Source organism: Saccopteryx bilineata, chromosome 3 (assembly GCF_036850765.1).
Source record: "Saccopteryx bilineata isolate mSacBil1 chromosome 3, mSacBil1_pri_phased_curated, whole genome shotgun sequence".
NCBI lineage: Eukaryota > Metazoa > Chordata > Mammalia > Chiroptera > Emballonuridae > Saccopteryx > Saccopteryx bilineata.
In genome coordinates, this window is record NC_089492.1 from 260,996,906 (window position 1) to 261,016,145 (window position 19,240).

The 19,240-nt window shown below is 39.5% G+C and overlaps 1 protein-coding gene and 1 pseudogene across 4 annotated transcripts in view; both read left to right on the forward strand.

Moving 5' to 3' along the window:
- Window positions 1–19,240, forward strand: part of SCMH1 (Scm polycomb group protein homolog 1) — a 167,455-nt gene that overhangs the window by 17,633 nt on the left and 130,582 nt on the right. The window contains exon 1 of one of the 4 annotated variants that reach the window (XM_066269490.1): window positions 7,795–7,813. The exons of the other annotated variants lie outside the window; for them this stretch is intronic. The gene's annotated coding sequence lies outside the window, so the exon portion shown is untranslated. Of the gene's footprint in view, window positions 1–7,794; window positions 7,814–19,240 lie in introns of those variants that run through there. 4 annotated transcript variants of the gene reach the window in all.
- On the forward strand, window positions 3,310–5,341 carry LOC136329117 (guanine nucleotide-binding protein-like 3-like protein pseudogene; annotated as a pseudogene).

The following is a 19,240-nucleotide window of genomic DNA, read 5'->3' on the forward strand; positions in this document are numbered from 1 at the left end:
TCGGTTTCAAACCCAGACCCACCTGACTTCGACTTTTATGCCCTTTCCATTTCACCATGTATACGCCCCATAAGCAGTATTATACAATTCTGAGACTGCAGTAAAGGAGACAAGATTTACTTGTAAGAACTGACTTTTTTCTTTTTAACTGAATATGTCCTATCTCACCAAACAATGTAGGCAAACTAGAAAATTCCCAGAATAAAAGAATAAAACACTTTAGTGAATCAGTCATGATTTTTTAATTTGAGCAAATATATAAACAGTTTCCTTGTTAGTGCTAGTGCTTATATTTTAATAAATTGCAAAGTTTATGTACCTCCTCCGCCTTTGGTGTACATCCTCTTTCTCCTCCTTAAACAACAAACATTTGTCAGCTGCCTACTAAGTATACAAAGGTGAGAATAAGATGTGGTTTCTTCCCTCAGTGATCTGACTATCCAGGAGCTAGTTGGGATAAAAATTGTTACAACTTTACCTCAGTGGCCTTCCTCCCCCAAACCTATAATTCTAGTCTAATCATGAGAAAAAATCCCAATTGACAGGCATTCTACAAAATACTTGACTAGTAATCCTCAAAACTATTGTAACAAGGTCATCAACAAGGAAAATATGAGAAACTGTCAGCCAGGAAGAACCTAAGGAGTCATGACAACTAAATGTGATGTGTTTTCCTAGATGGGATCCTAGAGAATAAAAAATATTTTAGTTAAAAACTAAAGCCCTCTCAATAAAACGTGGGCTTAATTAACAATGTATCAATTAATTATATAAATGTATCATACTAAAGTAAGACGTTAATAATAGGGAAATCTGTGCAGACTATGTGGGAACTCTGAACTATCTTTGCAGATTTTCTGTACAACCAAAATTGTTCTAGAACATAGGATTATTTTTTAAAAGTTATAATAAAATAATTTTATGTGCTATTTCTTTGGGATTTAATTAAAGCACATTTCTTCATAAAATGTTCCCAATTTGGTTGACTCATTTGATGGTACCAACAAGCTGATGCCTGTTGATAGGTTCCTGTGCCAAAGTGAATGCTAGGTGGATGTCGTATAAACTTTTTCCATCTTAGTGTCTTCTACATGTAAATGAAAAAAATTTGCCAAGTGCTAGTCAACAGAGAAGACTCAGTAAAAATTCTTGCCACATAATATTGCTTGTTAATTGAAAACACAAATACTATTATTAGGAAGGATTATAGTCAAGTCCCCACATTAGTTTGTGAACAATAATTATTCAGTTCACAGAGGGATGTTATTTCCTTATTTGAACTGTTTGTGTGATATTTTTAAAAGTGCTACTATCTAGTGCCACTATACATGTGTTTAAGTTGGGTATTATTTTTACCAATGCTTTTAAGAATAATTCTTGGAGTGAGATCAATTTAGAAGTCTTGGCCCTGGTCTGGTAACTTAGTTGATTAGAGCACCGTCCCTATATGCCAAGATTGCAGGTTTGATCCCTGGGCAGGGCACATACAAGAATCAACCAATGAATGCATAAATAGATGGAATAACAAACCAATGTTTCTCTCTCCCCTTCTCTCTCCCTTCCTCTTTCTCTCTAAATCAGCGGTTCTCAACCTGTGGGTCGCGACCCACAGGTTGAGAACCGCTGCTCTAAATCAATAAGTTAAAAAAAATTGAAGTCTTGGATTTAGTTTTAAGGAAAACCTTTTTGAGAAATCTCAGAGTTTATAGTTCTTCTACAAAGTATCTTCATTATTAGTTATAGTTATATTTACATTTATTTTTTATTTTTATTTATTTTTTATTTTTCTGAAGTTGGAAATGGGGAGGCAGTCACACTCCCGCATGCACCCTACCGGGATCCACCCAGCATGCCCACCATGGGGCGACGCTCCGCCCATCTGGGGCGTTGCTCTGTTGCGACCAGAGCCATTCTAGCGCCTGAGGCAGAGGCCATGGAGCCATCTTCAGCGCCGGGGCCAACTTTGCTCCAGTAGAGCCTCGGCTGCGGGAGGGGAAGAGAGAGACAAAGAGGAAGGAGAGGGGGAGGGGTGGAGAAGCAGATGGGTGCTTCTCCTGTGTGCCCTGGCCGGGAATCGAACCTGGGACTCCTGCACGCCAGGCCGACACTCTACCACTGAGCCAACCAGCCAGGGTCTATTTACATTTAAAGGAAACCACTCACAGAAATATGTATTCAAAGACATATTGTGTAAATAATTATTTAATGACTCTAGATGTCCTCTCTGTACAGAAATCTTAGAAAATATCACTAAACAAATACCGGTAGAGCTTGCAATTCTCTTGCTTCTGTATTGCCCTAGAACCTGCTCTACAAACTCCCCAACTCTTAACCTTCAGATTTCCATTGCACTTCCAACTTAATTACTTAATGCAATTTTACTTAATGAATAAACAAGAATTGGTTGTTTGGGCTGAATTCTATTAATTAACTGCCTTAACAGTTAATACAATAGATTATTTTTTGCTGACCTTGACAGGTGTCAAAGTTGTCTTATTGAGAACTGCTAGTTGAATTTAGTGAAATGTTAAGTAATGTTTTTGTTAACTCCTTTATTCTTAATATTAACAATTTCTTTTGATTTGTTAAATCTCCTAATGATGGCATTTAAATAACTCATTAGGCTGAAAAGAGAAATGTCAACATGATGTTGTTTCTGATTATTAGTTATTAATGAAAATCAGTAGTTAGATGCTTAATATAGTAGTAAATGTTTACATAATAAGTGCTGAATACCTGTTAATAAGATCTAAATTTGAACTAAGGGACTATTTTTATTATACCTTATTTTTTATGTGTGTATGCCTTTACCTTATATTGAGAGGGAGCTATATTTTACATTGACCATGTTTTGGAATCACTTTTGTTGTCTGATAGAAAGGGGTTTAAATCACATGTCTGCCACCCCTAATCTACCAAAAAGATCCTTAGATTATTCCATTGATCAGACAGTTCTACAATTTCTGATCTATTTGTAGGTTTTGCCTTTTCAGCAAGTTAAAGAACACAAAATCCTGAAAGGCAAAGCAATGTCTTAAACATTTTATTGTCCACTGTATACCATGCTTTCTGCTTCAGTGGTAGGCTCAGAGTAAGTTCCAAATAAATATTGTTATAGTGTCCTTCCTCTATAACTTCCATTTCATACAGTATGGGAGCAGACAACCAGATTTGTTGAATGTTAAACTTTAGCATGAGGTAGTATTTCTCCCAGTTTGCCTGGTTCTCTATAACACATTAAGAAATAACAAAAGCAATCCTATTAAAATACCAATGGCATTCTTTTAAGAATAGAGCAACCAAGAGAGCAGCGTCTGGGCTGAGTGTGCTGTGTTGTGGTCCTCTACTCTCAGATCCCCGCCGGAAGTGGAGGAAGAAGAAAGTCTGCAGCTTTGAACCTATCTCCTTTTAAGTGGATCATCATGATGAAACTTAGACACAAAAATAAGATGCCAGATAAAGGTTCCAAAGGCTGCAAGAAGAATGGGAAGAAAGCAGCCTTCAAGGTGGCCTCCACTCCCCAGTTTGTTTCCTGCAATGATCATGCCAACCGGGAGGCTGGGATAAAGAAGAAGAGGGTTGAAGAGATGAGGGAGAAGCAGCAGGCTGCACGGGAGCAGGAGAGACACAGACGCAGGACCATGGAAAGCTACTGTCAGGATGTCCTGCGACGCCAGGAGGAGTTTGAGTGCAAGGAGGAAGCTTTGCAGCAATTAAATATGTTTCCTCAGCTGGATGATGAGGCCACAAGGAAGGCTTATTACAAGGAATTCCATAAGGTGGTGGAATACTCTGATGTGATTCTGGAAGTTCTAGATGCCAGGGATCCATTGGGCTGCCGCTGCTTCCAGATGGAGGAGGCTGTTCTGCAGGCAGAAGGCAACAAGAAGCTGGTCTTGGTCTTAAACAAGATTGACCTGGTGACGAAGTGGCTGGATTACCATCAGAATGAGCTGCCAACTGTTGCTTTCAAGGCCAGCACCCAGCATCAGGTCAAAAACCTGAATCATTGCAGTGTACCAGTGGAACAGGCCTCTGAGTCACTGCTGAAGAGCAAAGCCTGCTTTGGAGCTGAAAACCTCATGAGGGTTCTGGGGAACTATTGCCGCCTTGGTGAAGTGCGTACCCATATATATCCGTGTGGGCATTGTGGGCCTTCCTAATGTTGGGAAGAGCAGCCTGATCAATAGTCTGAAGCTCAGCCGTGCTTGCAGTGTGGGAGCCGTTCCTGGGGTCACTAAGTTCATGCAGGAGGTCTATCTAGACAAGTTCATCAGGCTGCTGGATACCCCAGGCATTGTCCCAGGACCCAGTTCGGCCGTGAGCACCATTCTGCGTAATTGCGTCTGTGTGCAGAAGCTGGCAGACCCCGTGACCCCAGTGGAGACCATCCTGCAACGCTGCAACCTGGAGGAGATTTCCAACTATTACGGTGTCTCTGGGTTCCAGACCACTGAGCACTTTCTGACTGCGGTGGCCCAGCGCTTGGGAAAGAAGAAGGGAGGCATTTACAATCAAGAGGAGGTAGTCAAAGCGGTCCTGGCTGACTGGGTGAGCGGGAAGATAAGCTTCTACATACTTCCACTTGCAACCCACACTCTGCCCACCCATCTTAGTGATGAGATCGTTAAGGAGATGACCGAAGTCTTTGACATTGAGGATACCGAGCAGGCCAACGAAGACACCATGGAATGTTTGGCCAATGGAGAATCCGATGAGCTTTTGGGTGACATGGACCCGCTCGAAATGGAGATCAAGTGACTCCATTCTCCGATGCTGAAAATAGTAGATGCCTTGGAAAATAAATCCACTGTGTTTAAGGTTGGAGAGGTCACTGGGTATTGCACGAATCCGAACCGTCATCAGATGGGGTGGACTAAGCACAATGTGGACTACAACCCCAGGAACGTCAGCCCACCGGACTGCCGCCCAGTAATACAGAAAATCATGGAGATGGATCCCCTGCAGCAGGGCCAGGCTCTGGCATCCTCCCTAAAGAATAAGAAGAAGATGCAGAAGCGTACAGATAAACTTGCCAGTAAGCTGTCTGATTCCATGATGTCTGCTCTGGACCTCTCTGGTGACACTGATGACAGTGCTGGTGACTGACTGATTTCACCCCTTCTACTCTCCAAGTACCAGTTCTGGTGGGATAGGGGAACACAGATGGAATAAAGTGGTTTGCTTGTCCTTGAAACACCTGTGTACTAAAAGAATCCCTCCACCATACTCCATTCACACTCTTCCCCCCCAATTCTCCAGGGGGAAAATAAAGAAGAGTCTGGAACTAGCCAACCCAATACTCTATTTAATCCCCACTGTGTTTTACAAGAGAAATAAAAGAAATTATCAGAAAAAAAAAGAATAGAACAACTAATTCTCAAATTTATGTGGAACCACAAAGACATCCAATAGACAAAGAAATCTTGAGAAAGAACAAAGTGGAAGATATCGTGCTCTCTGACATCAAACTATACTATAAAGCTACAATAATCAGAAAAGTATAGTACTGGCATAAAAACAGATACATACGTAGATTAATGAAAAAGAATAAAGAGCTCAGAAATAAATTCTCACTTATGCTGTCAGTTAATCTATGACAAAAGAAACAAGAACACTCTTTTCAATAAGTGCTGTTAGGAAAACTGGACAGACATATATGCAAAAATAAAATGAAATTGGACCACTTTCTTATACCATATACAAAAAAATAGACTCAAATGGATTAAAAGGTTGATTGTAAGACCTGAAACCATAAAACTCCTAGAAGAAAACAATAGTAAGCTCTTTGACATCACTCCTAGCAATATTTTTTGGGGGCATGTCTCTGGGCAAGGACAACAAAAGAAAAAACAAATAGGACTACATCAAACTAAAAACTTTTTGCATAGCAAAGGAAACCAACAAAATGGAAAGGTCACCTACTGAACTGAGAGAAGATATTTTCAAATAATACATCCAATAAAGGGTTAATATTTTAAATATGTAAGAAGCTCATACAACTTTACAATGAAATAATTCAATTAGAAAATGGACAGAGGTCAATAAAAAGGAAAAAAAATAGACAGAGGATCTGAATAGATATTTCTTCAAAGAGGACATACAGATGCCTAACACATTAAAAAAATGCTCAATGTCACTAATCATCAGAGAAATGCAAATTAAAACCACAATAAGATATATTACCTCATATTTGTCAGAATAGCTATCTTCAATAAATCAACAAACGAGTGTTGGTGAGGATATAGAGAAAAGGGAACCCTCTTACACTGTTGGAAGGACTGTAAATTAGTACAGCCACTATGGAAAATAGTATGGAGATTCTTCCAAAAATTACACTTCTGGGTATATATCTGAAGAAATCCAAAACAGTAATTCAAAAGGATATGCACCACTTATGTTCATTGCAGTGTTACTAATAATCTAGATATGGAAGCAATCTAAATGTTTGCCAGTAGACGAATAGATAAAGATGTGATATATCTGAAATGGAATATTATTCAGCAATAAAAAAGAATGAATTCTTGCTGTTTGAGACAACATGGATGGGTGTTATGCTAAGTAAAATAAGTCAAAGAAAGGCAAATACCATATGATTGTACTTATATGTGGAATCTAAAAAACCAAAAGAAACAAATAAGCAAAGCAAAACAAAATAGACTCATAGAGATGATGGTTGCCAAAGGGGAGAGAGCTAGGGAGATAGGAATAAAAAAATTTTTAAATTAATTTTCTTTAAATTCATTGATCCTTAATTAATTTATTTATTTATTTTGTCACAGTGACAGAGAGAGGGACAGACAGGAACGGAGAGAGATGAGAAGCATCAGTTCTTCGTTGCGGCACCTTAGTTGTTCGTTGATTACTTTCTTATATGTACCTTGACCGGGGTAGGGGGATGGAGGGTGGCTACAGCAGACTAAGTGACCCCTTGCTAGAGCCAGTGACCTTGGGCTCAAGCTGGTGAGCTTTGCTCAAAGCAGATGAGCCCACACTCAAGCTGGGGACCTCAGAGTCTCGAACCTGGGTTCTCCGCATCCCAGTCTGATGCTCTATCCACCGCGCCACCGCCCGGTCAGGCAGGAATAAAAATTTTTAAAAATAAAAAAGAAATAACATACCTTGACCTGAAACTTCTGTTTCAGAAATTTGAGGTACTGTCCCTATTGATCTTTTTGAAAAAAGCAGGGCTCTAGTTTTCAGATACTATTAGTGTACTAACACTTTTGTTGCAAAGGGCAGAAACCCAACATAAATAGATTGTGGTCAAAAAAAGGAATTTATTGGCTCACTTAATTTGAAATAGGGCCTGGGGGTAGGACAGTATTAATAATCTGCTCCTTGCTTTTGGATTGTATCCTAGCTTTATCAGACAAGGAATGCATATCAGAGGTGCTTGGGAGGACCCTAAGGAAATCAGGACTCTCTTATATCTCATTCTTATCCATAGTTGGTTGTAGATCCTGCCTTTCTGCCTTTACTTTGTACCATTTTTAGCCGTGGGTAGTTTTACAACTCCTCTGCAGGCTTTAGGCAGAATGAAACTTTTTTTTTTTTTTTTTTTTTAGAAAAGCCTATTTTCTTCTCATTGCTTTCAGATTGACCAGTTTAACTTGGGACTGATTATTCTCCATTATACACTGGTATAATCTTATAGGTTGTTAAATATTTTGAATATCTCTTCTATAAGGTCAGGAGCCGCCATCGTAGCCATTCACATGCAGGTTCCCATTGGATTCGGGCAGATGGTAATGAAATAATGGAGCCATAGACTGGTGGACCATTATCTTTAATCCTAGCTTGCACCTGGCGGGTAAGTAAAAACACACACTGGGCTCCAAAACCCACTCATTCAGTGCTCACAAAGCTACTGACTTATCTGAGTTTCCTAGAATTAAAGATTTCTAGCTCACCAGACTTATTCACCTCTGTTTCCCATCTCCTTCCTTCTCCCTGCATAAACTGCACAAACTGGCTTCTCCCTCAGCACTCCACCATCTTGGCTGCTTCTCCTGGCCTCCACGTGGCCTTTCTCTGCTCTCTGCTCTCTCTAATGCTAATCTCAGGAACCGAGAGAGCAAGCTCCCTGTCTGCCCCTATTTTATAGTGTAGAAATCAAAACCTTTAATCTAGTATATAGATAAGGAAGTCTCTGATACAAAGTCACTTATCTGAGGCATAATGGGATTCCTCATGAGAGTGCACCACCCCACATCAAAAAAGGTGGGAGAAAAAAAAGGGTGGGAAAGGCTTAGTCCTAAAACCAAGCCCCAGGATACAAGGATCCTGCCTGCCAACAACCCACCCCCAACACACATTAATATCACCTGGGCGACAGGCCTCCACATGGGCAGCGCCATCTTTAACAAAGTGAGCATAATATATTTTATCTGCCCAACATCTTCCATTTCATATTAAGCATTTTCTTTTTTCTTTTTTAAGATTTTTTTTAATTATTATTATTATTTTTTTACTTTTTATTAATTTTTAGAGAGGAGAGAGAGTGAAAGAGAGAGAGAGAGAGAGAAGGGGGAGGGAGGAGCAGGAAGCATCAACTCTCATATGTGCCTTGACCAGGCAAGCCTAGGGTTTTGAACCGGCAACCTCAGCATTCCAGGTCGACGCTTTATCCACTGCGCCACCACAGGTCAGGCTTCTTCTTCTTCTTCTTTTTTTAATAGAAACTGATTGAAGGCCATTTGTCAAGGCAGTACACATTACATCCTGTGTTTTCCCTACCAAGTCTCTTTTTGCAGTGTACCTCAACACCACAGTTTGATAAGCTTTCTCACACCATATAAAGATGGCCAGCTTCTCAGCATGAGCTAGAGGTCTGCAGTGTTCTGTGCCCAACCTTGATACAGTCAATTCTACAATTTAGGGACACGTCTATTCCACCTCTCTTCCTGTACCAATTTCTGTGTCATAAGAGTTCTTTCAGTTATAAGCAATATAAGCCCACTTTGGTTAACTTTGTTTACAGCAAAGATTCCTAAACCTTGCTGAATATGTGAAGATTTATTTTTTATTAAAACGCTAATGTATAGAAAAAAATTATGATCTCCAAAAGAATGGAACAGAAAAATTAATTTTTAAATATTTTATTCATTTTAGAGAGAGGAGAGAGAAAGAGAGAGAGAAATGGGGGAGGAAGTGGGAAGCATCAATTCATAGTTTCTTCTCGTCTGTGCCTTGACCAGGCAAACCCACAAGCCTGGGGCTTTGACCAGTGGCCCCAGTGTCTGGGTTAATGCTCTATCCACTGTGCCACCACAGGTCAGGACAGAATTAATATTTTTTAAAAATTCTGTAGGTAGCCACAGCCAGGTAGCCCAGTTGGTTGGAACATCATCCTGATACACCAAGGTGTAGGTTTGTAGGTCAGGGCACATACAAGAATCAACCAATGAATAAGAACAACAAATTAATCTCTCTCTCTCTCTCTCTCAAATCAATAAATTCTGAGGTTGCCGGTTTCGAAACCCTGCCACATATGGGAGTTGATGCTTCCTGCTCCTCCTTTCTCTTTCTCTCTCTCACTTTCCTTCTCTTTAAAATGAATAAAGTCTTAAAAAATAAAATTTTTTTAAATTCTTAATAATTATTTTTTGTAAACCTTCTCTAAGTGATTTTGGATGCTTGCCCATTGTTGCCTATTTTAGTGAATGATTTCCTAATTCATCTGTTTGCCCACGCCTAAAAAGTGGCACTCATGTCTGAAATGATTTTTTCAGTTCATGCCTGTTACTCATTAGGACTGTATCCTAATTTATTTTTTTATTTTGTTAGAGAGAGAAAGGCAGGGAGAAAGAGGCAGAAACATCGAGCTGCTCTTGTGTGTGCCCTGACCTGGGAATCCAAACAGCAACCTCTGCACCCTGGGCTGATGCTCCAACTAACAGAGCTATCTGGCCAGGGCTTAGTTTTTGTTGTTGTTGTTGTTTTTAAGAGAGAGAGAGAGGAGGGGGAAGAGGACACATTATTTGGTGTTCCACTCGGTCATACATTCATTTGATGCTTCCTGTGTGTGCCTTGACCAGATAGAACCCGCAACCTTGTTGTTTCAGGACAATACTCTTAACCAACTGAGCTAATCGGCCAGGGCTGTATCCTAAATATCTAATGAATCTTTTCACCCTGACCCATCACCATTTAACTGTTTCTAGCCTAGACCACCATAGTTCTTTGACCAGTGTATTAACCCTCTAAGTGGTTTTTATGCTTCTACTCCTTGCACCTACTCCCCACCACCCCATGAGTTGCCACAGATCATCTTTATACCTAAAATCCTTTAGTGGCTTTCCATTGCACTGAAGATGCAAATAATATTTTTACTTATGGTCTGCATGATGTGGGGCCTACTTTCTTAACCAATCTCAAATAGTGCCACCATCCCCTAGCTAAATTTTAGTCACACTGGCTCCCTTCTTGTTTCTCAAATATGTGAAGCTCTTTTTTGTCTTTGAGACTGTTGCACATGCTGTTGTTCCGTCTGCCTGGGAAAGCCTTTTCCTGACTCTGTTAGTTCTTTCTCAGCTTAGAAATCATCTCCCCAGAGGCCTCCCTGATGCTCTTCTACAGTCACTGTTTATTATTGTTTTATCACTTAATCACAAAATTATTTGTTTACAAGTTCTATTGAGGGGAAGATCTCACTAATCTTATATTTATAACATCTATCACAGTGCTTGGCATATAATGGTATTCATTAAGTATTTGTTTAATGAATGAATGAATCTTCATTACTATCAAGCGTCTATCCTCTCCTTGAATTACTGTAGTTGCGTCTTAACTGCTCTGCCTACAACTGTTCTGGCTCACCCTTAATCCATTTTTTGTGTTAATTTTTTTAAATTTGAAGTTATAATTATACTAACTTGAATTCTTCATATGCTTCCTGTTGATCTTAATGTAGTTTATAGAAATTTTTTAAATAATTAGTTTTAAAATTGTAGTAAATTATACTTAGCCAAATTTACCATTTTAAGTGCACAGTTTAGTGGCATTAAGTATATTCACATCATTGTGCAACCATCATCACCATCCATCTCCAGAACTTTTTTCATGTTGCGAAACTGAAACTCTGTACTCATTAACAATAACTCCCTATTTCTGCCTTTCTCCAACCCCTGTAAACTACCATTTTACTTTCTGCGTCTATGACAGGCTATACATTTTGACTACTTTCAAGTACCTGATGTAAGTGGAAATCCTACAGTATTCTTTTATGACTGGCTTGTTTCGCTTAGCATAATATCTCAAGATTCATCCCTGTTATTGCTTATAGAACATTTAATGATAATAGCCCAACTACAAATCTGAAGGATTCCTGTGACACCCCCCCCCCCCCCGCCCAGGTTCAGTAATTCACTAGCACAACTCACAGAACTCAGGAAAGTGCCATACTTATGATTTCAGGTTTATTATAAAGGATACAAATCAGGAATGTCCAAATGAAGAGACACATAGGGTAAAGTCTGGGAGCATCCCGAACCCAAAGTTTCCACCTCCTCTCTCTTCATGGAATCAGGGCACATCACTCCCTGGGACATTCACAAGTACCAGGAGTACACAATTTGGGGAACACAATTCAACCCATAACAGTTATTCACTCCATTCCAACATTCCCCAAAGTCTTAACCCATTCAGCATCAACTTTAGATCCAGAACCTCATAGAAATATAATCAACACAAAAAATCTCATCTTCTGAATCATCTAAATCAGGCATGGGTGGCACTCCGGTATACTAGGAAAAATACTCTTATCTGTGGACCTATGAAACTCAGAAAACAGCTTATATGCTTGAAAGGTGCAATAGTATGTAAAGCATAGTAAAGGTATTTTCATTAGGAAAGGAAGAAAATGGAAAGAATAAAAGGTTGCTAGTCTAAGACAAATTCACCACCCAGTGGGGCAAATTCTATTCCATCTCAAGGCTTGCGGTAATCCTCTGTGGCTGGATGCTCTGTCCTCTGGCCTGCTGGGGCAGCCCCACCCTTTTACCCCAAGAGGATCCTGTTGGCCCAGTCATCTACATCTGTGGTGCTGCCCTTGGCGTTATTTTCCCTTCATTTTGTTTCCTCTCTCTTCCCTTGAGTTCACGCTGGAAGCACTTCTGCTGGTATGAAATTCTCAAAAACTTTATTAGTTTCCCATGTAATTCATGGGGTCCAAACCATCAGACAAGAGGGTCCTCCATCAATCTTTCCTGGGTAACCATGTATATATAGCTTTATCTATATTTCTGATTTTTGCAGTGGTTGATTGTATCCACGAGTGAGGCAAATGATTGTCCAGCCACACCCTTGGCCCTGTTTCCAGAGCACACTCTCTGAATAGGCAGAGAATTTTCTGAATCATCAAGTGCTGATTCCTTTAACAGTTTATTTTTCAGTTAATCTCTTCTCATATTGTACTATAAGCACCAAGGGAAAAGTAGGACACAATTTTAATAGTTTGCTTTGAAATCTCAACTAAATATCTAAGTTCATCACTTGCAAGTTCATCCGATGGCTGAACATAATTCAGACAAGTTTTCTGCCACTATAACAAGATGTCTTTCCACCAGTGTCAAATAATATGTTTAACATTTTCTTCTAAGGCCTCACTTAGAAGAATCTTTAATAATCATATTTTTGTCTACCATCTCTTCAAGGCAATCTAGGTTTTCTCTATCAATCCTCTACTTATTCTCCAGTTCCAAAGATACTTCCTCATTTTTAAGTTTTTATTAGGGCAGCACTGTACTCTCATCAGTACCAAAATTGGATTTGTTTCTTGGGGCTACCAGAAGCTAAAAGAGGCAAAGGAGGATTTTCTGCAGGTTTCAGAGAGAGCATGACCCTGCAACACATTTGTTTCAGATTTCTAGCCTCTAGAACTATGAGAAGATGCATTTCTGTGTTTATTCATCCAGTATATGGTACTTTGTTATGGAAGACTTAAGAAGCCAAAACAAATGTTATCTGCAGGTACTGCAGTCATTAGTGAAGTAGGTGAGTATATGTGGTATCTTTCTGTATCTATAGGATTCCTGCCATTTTTATTTCTTCTTTAAAACCGTATTTGTGTCTAATTGCACTGTAAAGTTTACTTTTGTTATATCAACAGCTTATGATTTGGCTTTATCACAGGAGAGCAGCCTTAAATCTTTGGTACCAAGGAGCCTTTAAACTTTTGGAGGGGTAGTGGCTTTAATTTTATAGACCTTTCTTCAGCTAGAATGCCTAGAACTAGTTCTTGGTTTCCTTCTCGGGCATATGTTGTAACACCTACCTCAATCCAGATCAAATAAGAAGAGCTTAGGTGGCATTTCAATTAGCCTTTGGATAGGCAGTTGACCCATAAATGATGAATTACATAATGAGTCCTTTATCATTACTTCTAATAGACATCTGTGATTTTCAGTTTTTTGGGTTTTTTTTCATTTTTTTTTTTTTTTTTCTGAAGCTGGAAACAGGGAGAGACAGTCAGACAGACTCCCGCATGTGCCCGACCGGGATCCACCCGGCACACCCACCAGGGGGCGATGCTCTGCCCATCCTGGGCATCACCATGTTGCGACCAGAGCCACTCTAGCGCCTGGGGCAGAGGCCACAGAGCCATCCCCAGCGCCTGGGCCATCTTTGCTCCAATGGAGCCTCGGCTGCAAGAGGGGAAGAGAGAGACAGAGAGGAAGGCGCGGCGGAGGGGTGGAGAAGCAAATGGGCGCTTCTCCTGTGTGCCCTGGCCGGGAATCGAACCGCACGCTAGGCCGACGCTCAACCGCTGAGCCAACCAGCCAGGGCTTGTGATTTTCAGTTTTGAGTTATTTTTAAGAACACATTCTTTGCCTATCCTAAGGAGAACCTGTACTTTTTAAAATTCCCCTTAGTGCCAGTCACAGTGTTTGCAGATTTCTTAGAAGATACTCTATAAATATTGTTTTATCTATGGCACTGCTAGTGAGAGACTAGCTCTAGTGATAAATAAAAGATGTTAGTTGCTGGGGCTGTCATTTCAATTTGTCTTGCTTGCACTGAGCTCATTAATAAATTGCCACATTGGTAATATGAAAGTAATGAACCTTCTGGAGGCCCAGCTGGGACACAGAGTGCTAGCAGAGAACTTCAGGGAAACTGTCATTATTATACACAGTTCAGTTAAAGGATTTCAGGCTTTTCCTCCCTTTGAAACATTTCATATTTTGCAAACTAGAAATCCATTTTTAACACTTTTGTACTTTCTAATTGAGTGTATTTGAATTCAACTCAACAAACATGTATCTGATGCCTATTATTGTCAGGCAATGTATTAGACCCTAGGGGTGTAAAGATCAGTAAGATCTCCCTTTGGGCTTCACTGTCAAATAGGCATAGAGGTATACAAACAAATAATTGAGGTATATAAACAAATAATTGTAATACAGTATTTAATGCTATAAGTATGAACCAGATATCAACATAGCACAGAAGAAGTGATTAGGGAAAGTGCTAAGAAGGCTGAGGAAGTAGAGATACATTGTTGTTTTTTTTGTTTGTTTTTTTTTACAGGGACAGAGAGAGAGTCAGAGAGAAGGATAGACAGAGACAGACAGACAGGAATGGAGAGAGATGAGAAGCATCAATCATTAGTTTTTCGTTGTGACACCTTAGTTGTTCATTGATTGTTTTCTCATATGTACCTTGACCGCGGGCCTTCAGCAGACCGAGTAACCCCTTGCTCGAGCCAGCGACCTTGGGTCCAAGCTGGCGAGCTTTTTGCTCAAGCAAGATGAGCCTGTGTTCAAACTGGCAACCTCGGGGTCTTGAACCTGGGTCCTCCGCATCCCAATCTGACGCTCCATCCACTGTGCCACCGCCTGGTCAGGCGAGATACATTGATTTCTCAGTTAAATTTTGAAGGATGAATTGTAAGTTGGCAAATTGAATGTGTAATGGGAAAAGGGTCTTCATTGTAGATGAGTTGAGGGACTAGATCATTTAAAATAACTTAAGGCAGTGGTTCTCAAACTTTTTGAAGTTGGGGCACATTTAAAATCCTGCAAATAATTGTAGGCGCATGAGATACACACTTCTGAGAAATATGTTATAATAATTAAGTCAAATATTAAAGAAAGAAAATATAAAGTCCAAGTGTGCTTTTATGATAATTAAACAAAATAAATGTGACAAAATTAAATTTATTCTGACATTAAAAAACATTTTTGTGTTATATTTTTTGAGTTATGCTTTTTTAGAATTCGTAAAAAAGGGGTAGATCCCAGCGCAAATGTGTTTTTTCATTCTTTATTTTTATTTATTTATTTATTTATTTATTTATTTTTATTCATTTTAGAGAGGAGAGAGAAAGGAAGAGAGACAGAGAGGGAGAGAGAGAGGAGAGAGAGACAGAGAGAGAAGGTGGGGAGGAGCTGGAAGCATCAACTCCCATATGTGCCTTGACCAGGCAAGCCCAGGGTTTCGAACCGGCGACCTCAGCATTTCCAGGTCAACACTTTATCCACTGTGCCACCACAGGTCAGGCTGTTTTTTCATTCTTGTGTTTATGAGCAACATGAGCCTGATGTGTCCTAGTGATTTCTTCAATGTTTGGCCATATATTTGAAAGGCAAACTCTCATTTCCTTATCAATACATTGAAGAATTTCCCTCTCTTTACTCTTAATTGTGTTGAGGGTAGAAAATCCTAATTCACATAAATAGGATGTTGAAAATTGTAGTAAAATGTTCAAAGCTTTTTTAGATATTGCCACCTATTTTTCTTTTATAGAAATCCAAAAGCTTCAAGAGACAATTCCTTATGTTTAATCACCAATCCACGATCAGTGAATAAAGCTGCCAGATCTTCTTCTTCTGTTAATGTTAAACCAAAATCACTTGAATCTTCCATGAATGGGTTTCTAATCCAATTGTATTGTTCAGTGTTAAGTGATGGAAAATGCTATAAATTCTGCCCGTCAACCTTCAAGTCCTATTTTATTTACACTTAACTTTTGCTCACTTCCAGAATTGAATTCTTCAATATCACACTTCTTTTTGAGAAATCTATCCATTTAGGTGTATTTATCTAAAAGTAATATAATGATGTGTTAATAATAAATATAATAATGATGTATTAACAAAAAGAGCAGTATTTCCATAATGAAATGGTATAATAGAGTTACTATTTTATTTTTATATCTGGGCACATGCTGTGAACCAGCGCAGCTAGTAATTCCAAGTCCCGAGTGGAAACGGTGTGGAATTAAGAAATACATGGAATTGAGAAAATACAGGGTTGGGAGGGCCCTGTAATTGCTGCTGGCAAGAACAAAGCACACCCAAAAACTGCATCTTGCTTTATTTATAGGGCAAAGTGGGCCATTAGCAAATCAGTGAGATCTTTGATCATGTTTCCAAGGCAACCCAAGAATTTTACCAAGTGCAGAAAACCCCCACCATACATATCATCTTAACTTTACACCAAAGGATAGAAGAAACTTGCCTCTAGTCTTTCCAGGGAACATGGGGGGTAGTGTAAACAATCTAGCACCAAAGCTTAACAGCCTTTTGCAACCTAATCAGGCAAGTGAGGTGAGGGGTTGGGAAGACTGTCAGCTTACAGCCAATTCCCCATACCTCTGTCCCCAAAAAATCTAAACTCCAAAAACCCTGTTGGTTTTTTGGTCCCCAACAGGCACATATTTCTCTGGGATATCATAGAGTGCACCTAGAAATCTTCTAGGGTGCACCACTGTGTCCTGGCACACACTTTGAGAACCACTGACTATAGCCTACATCAGGGGTAGTCAACCTTTTTATACCTACCGCACACTTTTGTATCTCTGTTAGTAGTAAAATTTTCTGACCACCCACCAATTCCACAGTAATGGTGATGTATAAAGTAGGGAAGTAACTTTACTTTATAAAATTTATAAAGCAGAGTAACAGCAAGTTAAAGCATATAATAATAATTACTAACCAAGTACTTTATGTTGGGTTTTCACTAAGTTTGGCAGAATAAATCTTTATAAAACAACTTACTATAGTTAAATCTATCTTTTTATTTATACTTTGGTTGCTCTGCTACCTCCCACCATGAAAGCTGGAACGCCCACCAGTGGGCAGTAGGGACCAGGTTGACTACCACTGGACTACATGAATCAATTGAAGGATTTTAAACAGAGGCAACATAATTGACTTTTTATTTTAGAAGGATTACTCTGGTTGCCATACACATGGTGGAATGGAAGTAGAGGAGACCAATCAGAAGGCTATTGATTAAGTTTTGTGCAAGCAAGTAACAACATAGTATACTGCAAAGAATATGACCTAGATTGTTTTTAAATCCCAGTACAACCACCTGTCTACTAACTCTCTAAACTAACTGAAGTTTCCTCATTAGTGAAATGGGAATAGTAGTAATCTCTTACTGGATGTTATGAAAAATCATATGAAGTAACAATGTTTGATCTTTCCTTTAGTTACTTTGCTCTAGCCTATCCACCTTTTCGTTGTTGCCCAATGTTAAGCTTTGAGACAGCAGCTTCTCTGATATATTTTAGTTGTTTTTCTTTTTTTCACTTGTGATAATTTTTAAACATACAACAAAATTAAAATGATTTTGCCATGAAAAATCTTATGTTCACCACCTAAATTTTACCATTACATATTTATTTATGTATCCCTCTAGCTACCCAGCTGTATTGAAATTTCTCTGGTGATTTTTTAAGACTTTTCTGAAAGAGGTTTAAACTAATTTGGAGGCCAAGAGTGCAAATACATTTCAAATATTTGTAATTAAATTATAGTTTTTCTACTTACATTGCTTTGTTCCTATGAAGAATTTTATTTACTAGGTGATTCATTATTTGGGTCTCTCTGTACTAACTGTGCTCCTGTCCTTTCATTTCTAACCTTAACTCATCCCATTGCATTTTCCCAAGAATGCCAGTAATCTTTTTTCAATGTCTTTCTTTTCTTTTTCCCCTTTTAAAGTATTCTTTAAAATTAACCAAAAAGGGCCCTGGCCGATTGGCTCAGTGGTAGAGCATCCGCCTGGCGTGCAGGAGTCCGTGTTTGATTCCCGGCCAGGGCACACAGGAGAAGCACCCATCTGCTTCTCCACCCCTCCCCCTCTCCTTCCTCTCTGTCTCTCTCTTCCCCTCCCGCAGCCAAGGCTCTATTGGAGCAAAGTTGGCCCGGGCGCTGAGGATGGCTCTATGGCCTCTGCCTCAGGCACTAGAATGGCTCTGGTTGCAACAGAGCGATGCCCCAGATGGGCAGAGCATCGCCCCCTGGTGGGCATACTGGGTGGATCCCAGTTGGGCGCATGCGGGAGTCTGACTGCCTCCCAGTTTCCAGCTTCAGAAAAATACAAAAAAAAAAAAAATTAACAAAAAATAATATTGTACGTTTTGTGCCTAGTGGCAAACAATGTGTAGCTAGAAGCTTTGATTGGAGTGAGATGCTAGCTAGCTCAGGTATTAAAAGTGCAGGTATCTCAGTACTTTCTACCAACTCCCATTTCTTGTTTCTTAGCTTGGGTTTGTTTTTTTTTTCCCCCATGTCAATTGATCTATTTAATATCCCCTAAGAGTAAATAATATTCTTTGCCTGTGTTTGGTTAGAGGCTCTTAGCAATTTCTCCATTATATAGCTCTATTTAGATTATATATTACAGAAATTCTGCTCAGTAGTTGGGTATTTTTTTTCTTCTTTTGTGAGAGAGAGACAGGAGGGGAGAAGAGATGAAAAGTATCAACTCATAGTTGTGTCACTATAGTTGTTCATTGATTATTTTTCATATATGCCTTGACTGTGGGCCTCAAACTGACCACTTGCTCAAGCCAGTGACCTTTGGGCTCAAGCCAGCTACCATTGGATTATGTCAGTGATCCCACACTCAAACAGGCGACCCTGTGCTCAAGCCCGATGAGCCCATGCTCTAGCTGGCAACCTCAGGGTTTCAAACCTGGGACCTCATCATTCCAGGTTGACACCCTATCCACCCTGCTACCACCAGTCAGGCATAGCTGGGTATTTTTTAAATCTCATATTTTTTAAAAAGACAGTGCATCACTATCTTATAAGTGAGTTTTAATCAGATAGAATTTGCCTTATGTTATATGGAATTCCTTAATAAGCAGTGAGGACTACATTCAGAAAAGTCTGAAAAGCCAAATATTTTCATGATTATGTCTCTCAACTCCTTTCATCTTCTCATTATCTTTTATGTAATGGTCCTTTGGGAGTGACTTATAGATCCTAAAGGCTCCAGC